Source organism: Mercenaria mercenaria, chromosome 9 (genome assembly GCF_021730395.1).
Source record: "Mercenaria mercenaria strain notata chromosome 9, MADL_Memer_1, whole genome shotgun sequence".
NCBI lineage: Eukaryota > Metazoa > Mollusca > Bivalvia > Venerida > Veneridae > Mercenaria > Mercenaria mercenaria.
The window spans coordinates 35,876,066-35,891,961 of record NC_069369.1 but is presented as its reverse complement, the minus strand read 5'-3'; positions in this window follow the sequence as shown (position 1 = coordinate 35,891,961).

The following is a 15,896-nucleotide window of genomic DNA, read 5'->3' as shown; positions in this document are numbered from 1 at the left end:
TCGTGATAGTTCCATCCAGAGAATGCTGAATTGCTTAAAATATATTACATAGAGTCATTACCTATCAGCTACCTCAAAATGTTGTAATTACAACCACTACCTTAAAACATTGTAATTATATTTGATGACAATGAATTTTTGTGTTACATTATTTGAAGCAAAGTACTCCTGAACAGTAAGAGAAATTCTTCAAAATGACTAATGCATACAAAACACTTTCAAAATGATTCATTGAAGTGATAAATATACGCAATCTAGCTACTTTGTTACACAAACGTTATACCCATTTACATGTAACTTTTTTGTTAATTCTCATTGTTGGATATATAAATTTTACATTTTACTATATAAATTTTGTGTAAACCAATGTATCACCATTGAGAACAATAAGAAACTTTGGCTTGAAGATCAAAACTAAATAACGTTTCTTAATGTCGTAAATTTTCTTCAGAGGAATTTATGCATTATTTTTCATATTCTTCATGCACTACTAAATTTTCTATCAGGGCCTCACTACAACTTACAAAATAACTGTCAGTGTAAGCCATGAGAAAAGTGTGCATATTGTATATTGAATACAAAGGGATTTAAACAAATGTAGGTCATATTTTGCCTGCCTGATCAGTTGTTGGAAAAAGAACATATCTGATTTTTCTTTCACTTTTGACCAGTGTTTTATGTTGGCTTCAGTTCATTGGTCAATTCAGAGTTGCTCCCCTTAGATTTTCTTTAGTAGGTACCATCTCTACATTATTTCAGACACAAGAGGTCACCTTGATAATGTGTCCGATAATTGAACATAATATAAAAATCGAACATAGACACAAATCTACTGCCATATAAAGCTAATATCATTCTTCTATTGAACATTCAAGTTTATTATGAATTGTTGATATAAATGTTTTAGTTTTAAATAGGCCGTGCGACATTTAGCGTTAGTGTTGTGACATTTAAAGCGTTAAAGGTGCGACAAATAGCGGCATATGATTTTGCGACATTTAGCAGTGGTTGCGATATTTAACGTCAACCTTGCGACATTTAACGGCGGCTGCGACATTTAGTGGTGTTGCGACATTTGACGGTGCCACAGTTGGAAATGCAATATTTGAGTTTCAATAGTGGCTGGTATTCCGTTGATCACATGCCATACCTAGGTGATCTTTATGTGTTGCTGACAACTTCACCGCATTCGTAAGAGTTTGGATACCGCTTCGAAAAATTGATACTTAAATTGACACTGTCTATTTAATCAAATATTTCAGGTATTTATGTTCATTTAGAATAACTACTAAAGAAAATATTTCGATATATTTACATTATTTTTTCCTGAAACAATTTTGACTCTTCTAAGTTGACTATACATGTAACCCATATTTTCAGAGACCTGTTCCGATGTGTACTCCAGTGCGACCTCTCCACCACCTAGCGGAACTTACACCTTGGCGAACGCAGACGGCGAATCCTTCACAGTTTACTGCTTATTTAAAAGTGGCTATGGTTATACATTCATCGCCGCTAATATTAGCGTTGATCCCAACCTAGCCAAACTGTTTACAGAGAAAACGGAAGTGTTAATACGTCACAAGCGCCAGAACGGAGCTCAGTATGACGCTACAGCGGCACAAATCTCGCAGTACTCGAGCATAAATCTCGGCGTATTGTATAACTCTTCCACTGGATACAATGAAGTGCAAAATGACCACATGACCCCCTATCTATACGTCGGTTTCGTACCCAAGGCCGGAGTGGATCACTTACACACCGCACAAGGCTGGAATGTCCAGGGGACAGACTATACTTTCTTAAATTGTGACGGCAACCCAAACAGCTATTTCTCCCTGTTGTACAACAGCCAAAATAAGGATTACGTAAGAACCCCCATTAAAAAGGATAATCTTCTTCACGTTTGGTACGATCATGCGAGCGCGGCGAACAGCTCTGATTATATTCTAGATGCCTTTTTCACAGACCAATTTGAAATTCATTTTGGTGGTTGTGGAGGTTTCCAAACTTCTGACAGTTTCCCAGATGTAACTGGCGTCACCATTGGCCTAAGATTCAGTAAGTAACATCTAACACATTTGAACAATTTTAAGCTTGCAAAGTAGGTATAGTTTCCCAAGTACAGTGTGATCGTAACAAACATAATATATATAAACAGATTTGAATGAAAGAGGGAACTCAGTGTTTTGTATCTTGTCAAAATCCAAATATTTCTAGTTTACCTTACGAAGAAATCAACACCCAAGCGAGGTTTAAAACCAGTGTCAGCGAGGGGCAAATCGGCAGCCTTAATCACTCGGCCACGGATTCTCCCATTCATCATTTATCGTGAAGTTGTTGCGTTGAAATGTATATTCTATTTGCTTTTTACCGACCTAACAAAATAGTTACGTGAAGAATGGTGATTCTTTTTCTCAAAACCATGTTCTTTTACAGCAAAATTTAGTAGGTAAAGTGACAAAGTGACACTTTTCTATCAATTAAAAATGTATTAACTATTAATGCATCCGTTTCATAAAAATGATCTGCACCGTTTTTATTTTTGAAAAAAAAAGTCAAATCAGGATTATTCTTAGTCGATTATTCTAACACGACCAGCGAATATCCTACATACATGTAGAGCAAAATCGTTCTTATGCGAAAGAATATATCATTCAGGCCTACGGCCCTCATGATATATTCTTACGCATAAGAACTCAAAACACGGGTTATTCTACGATAAACCACACTTGGGAACTTATTATTTCTTAAATTTCCTACAGCTGTCACTTGTGGAACACCAGAGGATATTGCTTATGGTAACACGTCTTATTCTGGAATCGGTGAAGGAGATACAGTAACTTACACTTGCAACGCTGGTTACGTCATCACGGACAATTCCGCCACCCGTACATGTATTAACGGCCAGTGGTCTGGAAGCCAGCCTACATGCGCAGGTAAAACATCTCTATAGTCTATTAGCACTTTAATTCTAGAGAAATGTTCTTACATCACTTAAAAAACTGAATACCTGTCAAGTGTGAGTTGAGCGTGTGAAAAGAGCTCTATGCATCTAGATCAAGTTGACTTCGCCAATGCATGCGTCAAGCACGATAGTTTTGCAGACACTATTCACTGATTTTTTCTCTGTTCGCCTTTATTCTAAAACATTCCATTTCGAAACAACACATGCATGTATCGTGCTAGAAAATGTTCAGTTATGTATTCATTTGCAGAGATTGTTTGCTATCCAAACAACAGCATCAATGTATTCAATCTTCCCGTGCGTTTTTGTATCTTGTCAAAATCCAAATATTTCTAGTTTACCTTACGAAGAAATCAACACCCAAGCGAGGTTTAAAACCAGTGTCAGCGAGGGGCAAATCGGCAGCCTTAATCACTCGGCCACGGATTCTCCCATTCATCATTTATCGTGAAGTTGTTGCGTTGAAATGTATATTCTATTTGCTTTTTACCGACCTAACAAAATAGTTACGTGAAGAATGGTGATTCTTTTTCTCAAAACCATGTTCTTTTACAGCAAAATTTAGTAGGTAAAGTGACAAAGTGACACTTTTCTATCAATTAAAAATGTATTAACTATTAATGCATCCGTTTCATAAAAATGATCTGCACCGTTTTTATTTTTGAAAAAAAAAGTCAAATCAGGATTATTCTTAGTCGATTATTCTAACACGACCAGCGAATATCCTACATACATGTAGAGCAAAATCGTTCTTATGCGAAAGAATATATCATTCAGGCCTACGGCCCTCATGATATATTCTTACGCATAAGAACTCAAAACACGGGTTATTCTACGATAAACCACACTTGGGAACTTATTATTTCTTAAATTTCCTACAGCTGTCACTTGTGGAACACCAGAGGATATTGCTTATGGTAGCACGTCTTATTCTGGAATCGGTGAAGGAGATACAGTAACTTACACTTGCAACGCTGGTTACGTCATCACGGACAATTCCGCCACCCGTACATGTATTAACGGCCAGTGGTCTGGAAGCCAGCCTACATGCGCAGGTAAAACATCTCTATAGTCTATTAGCACTTTAATTCTAGAGAAATGTTCTTACATCACTTAAAAAACTGAATACCTGTCAAGTGTGAGTTGAGCGTGTGAAAAGAGCTCTATGCATCTAGATCAAGTTGACTTCGCCAATGCATGCGTCAAGCACGATAGTTTTGCAGACACTATTCACTGATTTTTTCTCTGTTCGCCTTTATTCTAAAACATTCCATTTCGAAACAACACATGCATGTATCGTGCTAGAAAATGTTCAGTTATGTATTCATTTGCAGAGATTGTTTGCTATCCAAACAACAGCATCAATGTATTCAATCTTCCCGTGCGTTTTTTGTATCTTGTCAAAATCCAAATATTTCTAGTTTACCTTACGAAGAAATCAACACCCAAGCGAGGTTTAAAACCAGTGTCAGCGAGGGGCAAATCGGCAGCCTTAATCACTCGGCCACGGATTCTCCCATTCATCATTTATCGTGAAGTTGTTGCGATGAAATGTATAGTCTATTTGCTTTTTACCGACCTAACAAAATAGTTACGTGAAGAATGGTGATTTTTTTTCTCAAAACCATGTTCTTTTACAGCAAAATTTAGTAGGTAAAGTGACAAAGTGACACTTTTCTATCCATTAAAAATGTATTAACTATTAATGCATCCGTTTCATAAAAATGATCTGCACCGTTTTTATTTTTGAAAAAAAAGTCAAATCAGGATTATTCTTAGTCGATTATTCTAACACGACCAGCGAATATCCTACATGTAGAGCAAAATCGTTCTTATGCGAAAGAATGTATCACTCAGGCCTACGGCCTTCATGCTATATTCTTACGCATAAGAACTCAAAACACGGGTTATTCTACGATAAACCACACTTGGGAACTTATTATTTCTTAAATTTCCTACAGCTGTCACTTGTGGAACACCAGAGGATGTTGCTTATGGTAACACGTCTTATTCTGGAATCGGTGAAGGAGATACAGTAACTTACACTTGCAACGCTGGTTACGTCATCACGGACAATTCCGCCACTCGTACATGTATTAACGGCCAGTGGTCTGGAAGCCAGCCTACATGCGCAGGTAAAACATCTCTATAGACTATTAGCACTTTAATTCTAGAGTAAATGTTCTTACATCACTTAAAAAACTGAATACCTGTCAAGTGTGAGTTGAGCGTGTGGAAAGAGCTCTATGCATCTAGACCAAGTTGACTTCGCCAGTGCATGCGTCAAGCACGGTATTTTCGTAGACACTATTCACTGATTTTTTTCTCTGTTCGCTTTTATTCTAAAACATTCCATTTAGAAACAACACATACATGTATCGTGATAGAAAATGTTCAGTTATGTATTCATTTGCAGAGATTGTTTGCCATCCAAACAACAGCATCAATGTATTCAATCTTCCCGTGGATCATTATTACAATGCAATACAGAATGTAACAAACGGTGGACCTATTGAAAAGTGTAGTATTTCAGACATCAACTCTACCGCTGTGACAATCACTGGTTGCCTAAAAGTGAGTAAAATACATTTTAATAAAAAATCATTGCGTGAAAATCACTGCTTGCTGTAAGGTGAGAAGAATACATTCTTTTTATCGAAACTCACGGCGTGACAATCACTGGTTATTGTGAAGTGAGAAGGACACATTTTAATCAAAGATCAGGGCGTAATAGTCACTGGTTGTTGTAAAGTGAGTAAAATAATCAAAAGTTGCTGCGTGACAATCAGTGTTGCTGTAATGTGAAAAGAGTACACCAGTGGTGTAGATGGTTGAGCCAAAGATACATTTTGTGCTGTGGTACGAATGGGTCGTGGTTTAAATCCCACCGAGCGCCTAACTTTTTGTGCCCCCCTCTCCCCCCACCCACCCACCCCAGCTCCTCCACACACACACTTTTGTTTTGGGTTGGGGACTTAGAGTTGCCTTTGTCTGTCCGTTCGTCTTTCCATCCGTCCGCTTGTCCGTCCGAATTTTTGACGTGCATATCTCAAAAAGATTTTGACCCAGAGTCATCAAACCTCACTGGAATGTTATTCAGCACGGGCAGTTCTTTTAATTTAGATGTCAAACAGCCAGACCAGAGTAATGTGTCTCAAAAAGTATTTGACCCTGGATTATGAAACATTACAGGAATATTATTCAGCATGCGAAATTGTGCACCTTTGGTTTTGTTAGAGATATCACTTAGTCAGATCAGAGTTACGGCCCTTGATTTAGTCAAAAATATGCATAAAAGGGCATAAAACTTTGTGTCGCACATATCTCAAGACATATTTGACCTAGGGTCATGAAACATCATAGGAATATTACTCAGCATGTGAATTTGTGCACCTGGGACTTTGATCCAGAGTTATGGTCCTTGATTGTCAAAAATATGCATAAAGGGGATACAAGATTTTGTCGCATGTATCTCAGAAAGTATTTGATTTAGAGACATAAAACGTTAGGGAAATGTTATATAGCATGTTGCACGCCTGGTGTTGTCTGTGGGATTTCACTCAACCAGACTGGAGATATGGTCACTGACTTAGTGAAAAATACACATAAAGTGCTTAAAGTTTCTGTTGCGTAATTCTTAAAAGATCTTTCTACTACTCAAGAAACCATTAGGAATATTATCCAGCATGTGACTATGTGTTTCTATGGGTTTTTTTTTCACTTTGCAAGACCGGAGTAATGGCCCTTGACTAAGTAAAATTAGAGGATTGTTATATAGAATGTTAAGTTGTGCACCAGGTGTTCTCATCAGGGTTTCACTCAGCTAGGCCAAATTTATGGCCCTTCACCTAGTGAAAAATGCACATAAAGTGCTTAAGTTTATATTGCATACATCTTAAAAAGTATCTCCTGTGTGTGTGTGGTGGGAGATGGGGTTGGGGGAGGGGGAGGGGGAGGGGGAGGAGGTGGTGGGGTTGCACCTGTGTCCTATAGACACACGTCTAGTTTTTTTTCTGTTTTGGTAATAAAAAAGAACCATTTAGATGCCAAACTAGTTTTGAATTGTATTTTGGGTCACCGTTACTAAAACAAAACAAGCACTTTCTGCTTAATAGCTCCGGTTAGAAATGAGATATTACGAGAATGTGTACAGCGCAACATTTTTTTCACAATGGACTTTAGTTTAATAATATTTTATTGCATATCTTCATTACATACATAATATACACACATCTGATACAAACGTATGAAAATCATCAATAGCAAATGGGTTGAACATTTTAGTTGTATTAACATTATAAGCAACCCTTCCCTCTGCGTGTAATTATATGTAGATTAAACTAATGGCGTTTTTTTTATAATTTAACGAAATGAAGAAAAACACCGAGAGACACAAACGAAAAGAAAAGAAAAACTGGAAACAAAAAAGAAAGAACTATGGTTGTACTTTTGTTACAATGCTGCCGACACGACCGACCCACCCACCCCCGCCCCCGATGCTCGACCTTATGTTGAACTATACTACATGTATTCTGTGCCCAGGAAGCGCTATAATTATACTTGTTAATGGAATCGGCATGTTTTTTATGTATATCTGTACGTCATTAAAGATCTTTTCATTTTGTGAGACAGTCAAATTATCCGCACCAAAAAGAAGTTTGCATTGGCTTAATGGATGGAAAGAGCAAGTACGTTGAAAGAGTTGTAGTCTTGCATTTCGGAATCGGGTACAATTGAAAACGAAATGTTCTGTATCTTCAGTTCCATTTCCACATGCACAATGAACTTCGTTACAGTTTATCAATTTGGACTTTTTCTTACGAAAACGTATACGTTTAATAACTTGAAAAGGAATAACAATATTTCTCTTTATCAAAAAGCTTTCCAATATAGTTTTTACAGCAACATGTATACTTTGAACAAACAAAATGTCTTCTATTTGTTCGCTCGGTGTTTTTTTACAGCGGCCTGTTAACTTAGACACGACATATTTGCTGGACATGCTTGATTCTGCCCTTTCAATCCGTGCAGTCTGATCATAATCTGCACTGTTCGCCATTCAGTCAGAATCTTTTTTGGTAAACAGCCCTTTTAATAGTGAATGACACTGTCCAAAAAGAAAGATGGACAAGTTCATTATAGACATTTAGCAGGGTAAGGGTTAATCATAGGCAAAAGACGAATGAGCTTAAACATGAGTCAGGATCCATGCTGTTCGCTAATGGTTTATAGAATTTTAGCAAGGTAAGGGTTAAGGTTCATGTAAAGTGTTTGGAGACCACCCCTCAGGTGAATTTTGATTTTCGAAATTTATTCTTCGAAGACCGTTTCTGTTTATTATAAATACACTGAATTGTTAAGAGGAAGTAGGGAATACATTATACAAAGGTAAGCTTCTTTGAGAATAAGTAGTTTATCTAAAATTACACGTACTTCGACCGTCACGGTTCTATTTTGTAGAAAATATCAAACTTTTTTTTCAAAAGTATTTTTTCTTTAAATACGTTTTGTTTGTGTCTGTAACATATTTATCTAGGTACTCCTAGTATTGAAATACAGTTAACTTATATATTTTCTGAAATATAGGAGTATTTTGTCATTTTGACAGCTCTACTTTCACTTTCGTTTTGCAATTTTGGCAACTTTTTGAAATGTAGATGTATTGTAGCAATTTTAACACTGGGAGTACCTGGAGAAATATGTTAGGCACATAATAAGTACAAACCTAATGTCAAAATATTTTTGAAAAAGAAGTTTGATATTATTTACAAAACAGAATGTGGACAAGCAAAGTACATGTCATATAAGAGAAATATTATTGTTCCGAACAAAACAACCTCTCTTGAATGACACGTCTACTCTTTCTGAACAGTTTGGTATACAATGTATGAAAAACAAAGGCCTATGAGGTCTCAAAACATGAAACAAAAATTCACTCGAGGGGCAGTCTCAAACACTTTACATGAACCTTAATCAGAGGCAAAAGACGAATGAGCTTAAATATGCGCCGCGCATAGTGCACTAACATAGTGCGTTTGCGCAGTCTGGTCAGGATCCATGCTGTTCGTTTTCAAAGCCTATTGCAATTAGAGAAACCATTAGCGAACAGCATGGATCCTGACCAGACTGCGCACTATGTTGGTTTTCTCATGGCGCGCCTCATATTTTCCTCAGTAAACGGTCACAGAGAATTGAGCCTCGTCCTTGATTCAAATACATGATTTCTTCGTATGAGTTCCTATGATGTACATATTTTACGTCAGCTTACACAGTTGTTATAATACCATGTATATATTATTTATAGGATTTCCCAATCTTATTCACCATTGGGACCTACAGTGGAATCGAATTGTACACACTACATGGAGGAGAAGATGTGGTTATTGTACAGATATTATGCGACGAAATACCAGGGAACGGCAAAGTGCATGTCATAGACAATACTTACAATGTCGGGTCAGTAAACTTAATTACATACAAACACTGATACATAGATTGTTGACGTTAGACTCGTACAAAGTGCCGCCATTTCTTTTAGTCAAGGGACATTACCCGTTGTCTTATATTATAAATAACGTAGCAGTTGTCGTCCGATATGCCTTTCGATATAACAATGGGTCTGAAGCAGAACTCTGTCTAAAAAATAAATAAAACAAAACACAAATGGTCAATAAAATTCGTAACTGCAAAATGTGTCCAGTATTCAAAGTTATGAGATAGCGTTTGGAGACCAGTCCCAAAACTCTAGCATCTGATTCGTTGATTTTTAGCTCCTCCTTAACCAGTGGCAACACTGCCTTCAAAGATTGTTTTGTACTCAGACCAAATACAATGTAGTCTTTTATGAATGAATCTGTGAGTTATCATATGCACACTATCCTAGGGATATTAAATACATTTACTATAACACCTGTTCTTGCTTCATTTTGGTATGTCCGTAGATTTTTAAAATTGCAGTTGCGAAGATGTTATATTTATGTACAACATTTAACAATTCCAGCTTACAGGCTCTTATTCAACAGCAGTTTGCAAACATAACATCAAATGTAAATTCTTGTTAAAATTGAAATTACCATTCGATGCAAATTTCTCATGATAAAATGACATTGTGTCTAAAATCAGTCGTCCTCCACCTCTGATTCATGTGGGGAAGTTTGCATTTATTTACGGAGAACAGGTCAGTACGGCAGTAGTATATATCCGCCGATTTCACAGAGTTGGGGCAATGGTGCAATAGGGCAATGGGGCAATGGTGCAATGGGGCAGCGGGGCATTTTAATCCGACTTAATCCCTAAGCCGACATAATCCCTAATCCGGTTTAATCCCCTCCTATTCGGGGCATTGGGACAGCAGCGGCTGTTGAGCAGCGGGATTTACGTAAGTTGGACATAAGAGTGTTTCGGGAATTGCGTTTTGGTTCTAATCCTACTTAATCCCTAAGCCGACGACCCTATCTATGTCTGTATTTATTAGCAAACCGCATTGACAGCGAGGAGCATTCTGAAAAACCGTTTCCGAGACGAAAAGACAAACCTTTTTCCTATTGGGTTTATGTCGTGATTTTATTGAGGATTTAAATATATTTCTAGAAAATCAAAATTAATTTTAGCAAGCATACGAACGCGTTTTACAAGACAGATTGAAAATTTTTGAACTGTGGTCTAAGCAAATACGACCGGATAAGTATTCTTATCAAAGGCTGGATTTATTATTCTGGACATTCCGACAAAGTGATTTGTTTTAGCTGCGGCGTAAATGTGGGAAGTTGGGAGCCTAACGACCCCCCCCTTGGATGGAGCACGAGAAGTGGTCCCCGGGACTGTACAACTGAAAATCATTGGCTACGAAACTCCTAATCGACAGCTGCAATACAAGGGAGGGGTTTCGTTAATTGTCAGACAACGAGTCAGAACAAGTCTTTATTCGGGTCCAGCTCACAGAACCCCGCATACAATGGCAAATAGACAACCTAACGTTTTCGCCTGAAAATGGAGTTCAAAAACAAAAAAAAACAAAAAAAAAACAGCTAATATGTGTACGATAAACTATATTTCCTCCCACGAGTTACTAAGAACATTTTAAACCCAACTACAATCTACGTTACAAGCCATGGAAGCGGCCAACAGACTCGTGGAGAGTTTCATAGTGCGGAAGAAGATGTGACCACTTCCGGGCGAGTGATAAGAACATCATCAGCGTTTTCAACGTGTTGTGACATGGGCAATGGGCAATGGTGCAATGGGGCAGCGGGGCATTTTAATCCGACTTAATCCCTAAGCCGACATAATCCCTAATCCGGCTTAATCCTCTCCTATAATGGGCATTGGGTGGCAGCAGTGGCGTACGGCCTAGCTATTGTCTCGACCAATCGGAGAGTAAATTTAGCTTTCATTACGTCAAACGACAACCAATCGAAATGCGACGGATTAAACCGTACTGAACGTTTTGCTTCCTTTAAGCGTCATTTTAGAAGGAGGGCGAGCTAGTGTATACATCTTGTCATACAACGATCATTATTTAAAAAAAAAAAAATTTGATAAAAATAGTGAAATTAAGATAAACGGGAAATTGGACGTAGAAAAGTGAATTTTTGTGAAAAATTTACACAAACATATACAGTGAAGAAAACAGTACTTTGGAATAAAAATAATAATAATGGCTACTAGAATGGAATCGAAGAAATCCATAGCAGAAAGCAGGTCACAGTTGGGGCATTGGGCATTGGGCATTTGGGGCATTGGGGGAATGCTGATTTTCGATGAGCCGCTCCGGGATTGTTTGGGAATTATAGTCGCGGAAGTTGTTGGTTCCGCTAAATGTGTGGCTTCTGTATATGGTGAGTTTTCTGTAGATTCTACACGCACTGGTTCTTTTTTTATTTCACCTCCATTATTTCTTTGCTTTTTCAGTTCCTTTACGAATGTGTACCATTTCTCAGGAAGTCGTCCCGACTTCGGATCTTTAGCTCTTTCCGGATGTATCAGTGTTTCACTACCAACACTTATCTGCAGGAAACTGTCGGAACAACGCCGCCCTTTGTTTAAAGTAATCTTCCGAAATAAGTCAAACTGATTATTAAAAAGAGCGTTTTCTGAAACACTTTGGCGGCGGGAATCATATCTGGAATCGTTATCCGGAAGCTGCTGACACGCTGACAGTTTCCTGTCAGCCGATCGATAATGTTCGGTCTTGGATGATTGGGAAGGTTTCCAATCTAGTCTTTTAGTCCGAAGTTTTCCGAACTCTGTAACTTGAAGAGATGCCCGACGGTTTTTCTCATATTTGCACTCAGCTTCTTGCGATATTTTCACCGATCCATCACTGCGTCTTCTAATTTGCGGCAGTTGAAACATTTCATGTTCAAATAAAACAGACGACAATATGTCAAAGTCACTCATTTTTCTTGAAAAGGCAACTTTTCCTGAAGGTTCCTCCAGTAATGTTACAGCAGCCTTTAATTCCTCCGTTATTTTAGTTGAATGGCAGGCAGTGTTTCGCTGAATAGAAGCAGACATTGAACTCAGTTTCTAATTTCCACGCTACAAGTAATTTACAAACTTACTTTCTATATCTGGCAAGAAGTATCTATATAGCCGGGAGTTAAAGATTTATATAACGAGAAGTTTAATTAATTTTATATAAATGTTGTATTTCTCAAGTATTAAATCAGTTTGTTGGACACTCCCATTACCATTGTACCAGTCATAAACAACAGATTTTCTCCAAACATGATTTCGCGTTATATGAATATGTACATTCAGTGTGGGGAAACACGTGAATTAAAATGACGACGTGCACGGAAAACGTCAGCAGGGAAATCAAGGTATTTTATCTACATGTTACTCCCGAGCAATCGTTTACGATTATGATTGGGAGGCGCGAGTCTGGAAAAACAGTGTGTTAGTTTACAATGGTGTAAAGTTAAAACAGTTAGGTTTAAAAGATATAGAACAGTATAAAGTGCGCTAAAAGAAGGATAAAAACGAAGGGGAGACTGAGCTCTAGTATGTGACCGCCGCCAGCTTGTCAGAGAAGACATTTAGACTGGGGCTTGACTGAATATATATTGGAAGAGCATTCCAGTATCTGATGGTTCTGGGTAAGAAAGAATTTGAGTGATACTGGGTGCGGGAAAATTTAGGTTTCTTGTTGGTATCAGGTGATTGTGGTCAACAAAAAACAAGATTATACTGGATTTTATATAAAAAGATAAGAGAGTTTTTGAATTCTACGATGTTCTAGAGATTTACACTGGAGTTCTTGAATCATTTTAGTTACACTATCAGTAAAGTCGTAGTTGTTACAGACATATCTAGCAGCAGCTCTCTGGACACTCAATTTTACTGGTAAGGTGTTTTTGCCAGGGGTGCCAGACAATGGAGCAATATTCTAACTGGGGTCTTACACAGGTGTTATAAGCTGCTTGTTTGACCTGTTTATTGTTCGTTTTGACATTTCTTTTTATGAATCTTAATGAGTTATTTGCCTTTGCTGTTATATTGTTTATATGTATTTTATGTTGACCTTTGTAAGTGTATAATATAAAGCTATCGTATTGTCTTACCTGACAACGGGATAGCCTTAAATATTGAAGTGAGCAAAGTAGGTACACCCCGAATTATTTTACGAAGAAATAATTGCATAATTATGCATGTTTGTTTGTCGTGATTTCAGTTTAGCACCACCGTTTGTCAAAATTTCAAGTGTATTGAAAAATCAAGGATCCGAGGAGCATCTTACATAACCATAACATATCAAACAACATTGCATATTAAACGAGAAATAGTCATGGTAAACAATGTCCGTGAAGGATAAGAAATGCTATTAACCTTTAGCATGCTAGATAAATTGTCGTCTGCTGGAATTGTCGTCTGCTAAAATTGTAAAGTTCATTCAATTTGCTCCAAAATTGGAAGAAATATTGTCAGAGTAGCAAACAGCTTGGAACCTGATCAGACGCCGATTTAATCGGCGTCTGATCTGGTTCCAAGCTGTTTGCAAAGGCTGTTAAATTCGCCTGCAGCAGGCTAAGGGTTAAAGTAGTCAATCTTGGCCTTTGTGCTACGTATGCGAATGTCACCAGTTACCAGCATTCTTAAATCCTGCCTAAGTAACTAAAAACTTCCCACTGAGAAGAGTCTGTGGTTGAGGGCGATTTCATGTAAAAGATTTAAGGATAACCTCGCCCAGAGACCCATCTCACGACCTTCTCTGTATTCTACATTGACATGTATAAGAAACCAGGCGACAGCAGAGCTCTATCGGACTCAATCGGTCTATTGGATTGACCTTGGCAGAATATAAGAGGGGGATTTGATCTAACCTCAGATCAAAGTTGCGAAGTTGGTCAACTTCATCATATTAAAATGGGAAACTTCAGTTTGCACAAGCTACTTATATAAATCTAGTATCAAACTATGGTAAGTGTGTGAAGTCTGCATTGCACAGAATGTTTTTTGTTTTATAACTGTTAAATTTCTTACACAACGAAAGTTTAAATATGGAACATTATAATTATTACACCAACTTTCTATCGCGTTTCGACGTCGTTCTGTCGCGCTTCACCATCGCACCGTCGCCTTTCTGTGAAGTATTCGCAAACAACTCGTATGGTCAGCATGTCGTTAGACAAAGGTAGTTGCTTTAGTTTTATTTACTAATAACCTTGTTTATTTAGCGTTAAATATGTTACACGACTGCCTTTATTTATTCCTAATACAATGTACTACATGCAGATCAGTAAACTATTCAACTACACATATTGAAGGTGAAGCGCGACAGTACGATTGCGAAGCTCTACAAGACGATGGTGACACCTCAAAACTTCTTTTTATGAAATCTTGATATAGTCGTGTTAGAGTGCCTGTAGAATGTGTTATACATAGCAGAAATTCTTTTGCGGATTATAAAATAAAAAAGTAAAAACTAAACTGATTAGTTACTTGTCTTGGCATTACTTATTTGTAAAAACGTATTATATATGTAGACAAAGAATTGAAACTGCTACACTCTAAGAGTCAATCTTCACAATCACCACAACTTCGAAATTCAATCTCAAATGTCAGAATAACAAGTGAATGAAGTATTGCAATACAAAGTCCCCTACTGGAAGGCACCTAATTTTCTCTACTGTTATTTATAGTAACAAAGGGAAGTTAATCCTAAAAAAAAAAAAAAGGAAAAAAAATCAATATAATATAAGTCCACACAAAATTCTTTGCCAGGTAGAGACAGGTCAAAATACACCTAAAATTGGATGTAACATGCATGTTGTACCACAGAAAAGTGTCTCGATTTTTCCCTACGGCCAGTACGTAATAAAAAATTTACAATATAAGCTATTTATAGTAAAAACAAGGGGAAGTAATTATAAAAACAAGGGTGCCTCATGGTGGTGAACATTTGTGCCAAGTTACATCAAAATCCCCCATGCATGAAGAAGAAATGCTCGGGACAAAGTCATTCTTGTATCTGACCTTTGGCCTCTAAGTGTGACCTTGACCTTAGACCTAGCTAGGGACCTGGTTCTTGCGCATGACACTCCGTCTCATGGTGGTGAACATTTGTGCTAAGTAATATTAAAATCCCTTTAAGGATTGTTGAGTTATAGACCGGAGAGGAAAAAAATCCTATTGACCTTTGATCTCCAAGTGTGACCTTGACCTTTAAGCCAGGGTTCTGGGTGTTGCGCATGACACATCATCTCACCATGGGGAATATTTCTGCTAAGTAATATTATAATACCTTGACGGATGACAGAGTTATGGACAGTACAGGAAAAAAACACTGTTGACCTTTGACCTCCAATTGTGACCTTGACCTTTAAGCTAGAGGTCCGGGTTTTGCGCACGCTAGTCGACTCCTCATGAGGAATATTTATGCCAAGTAATATTAAAACCCCTTAATGAATGACAGAGTTATGGACCG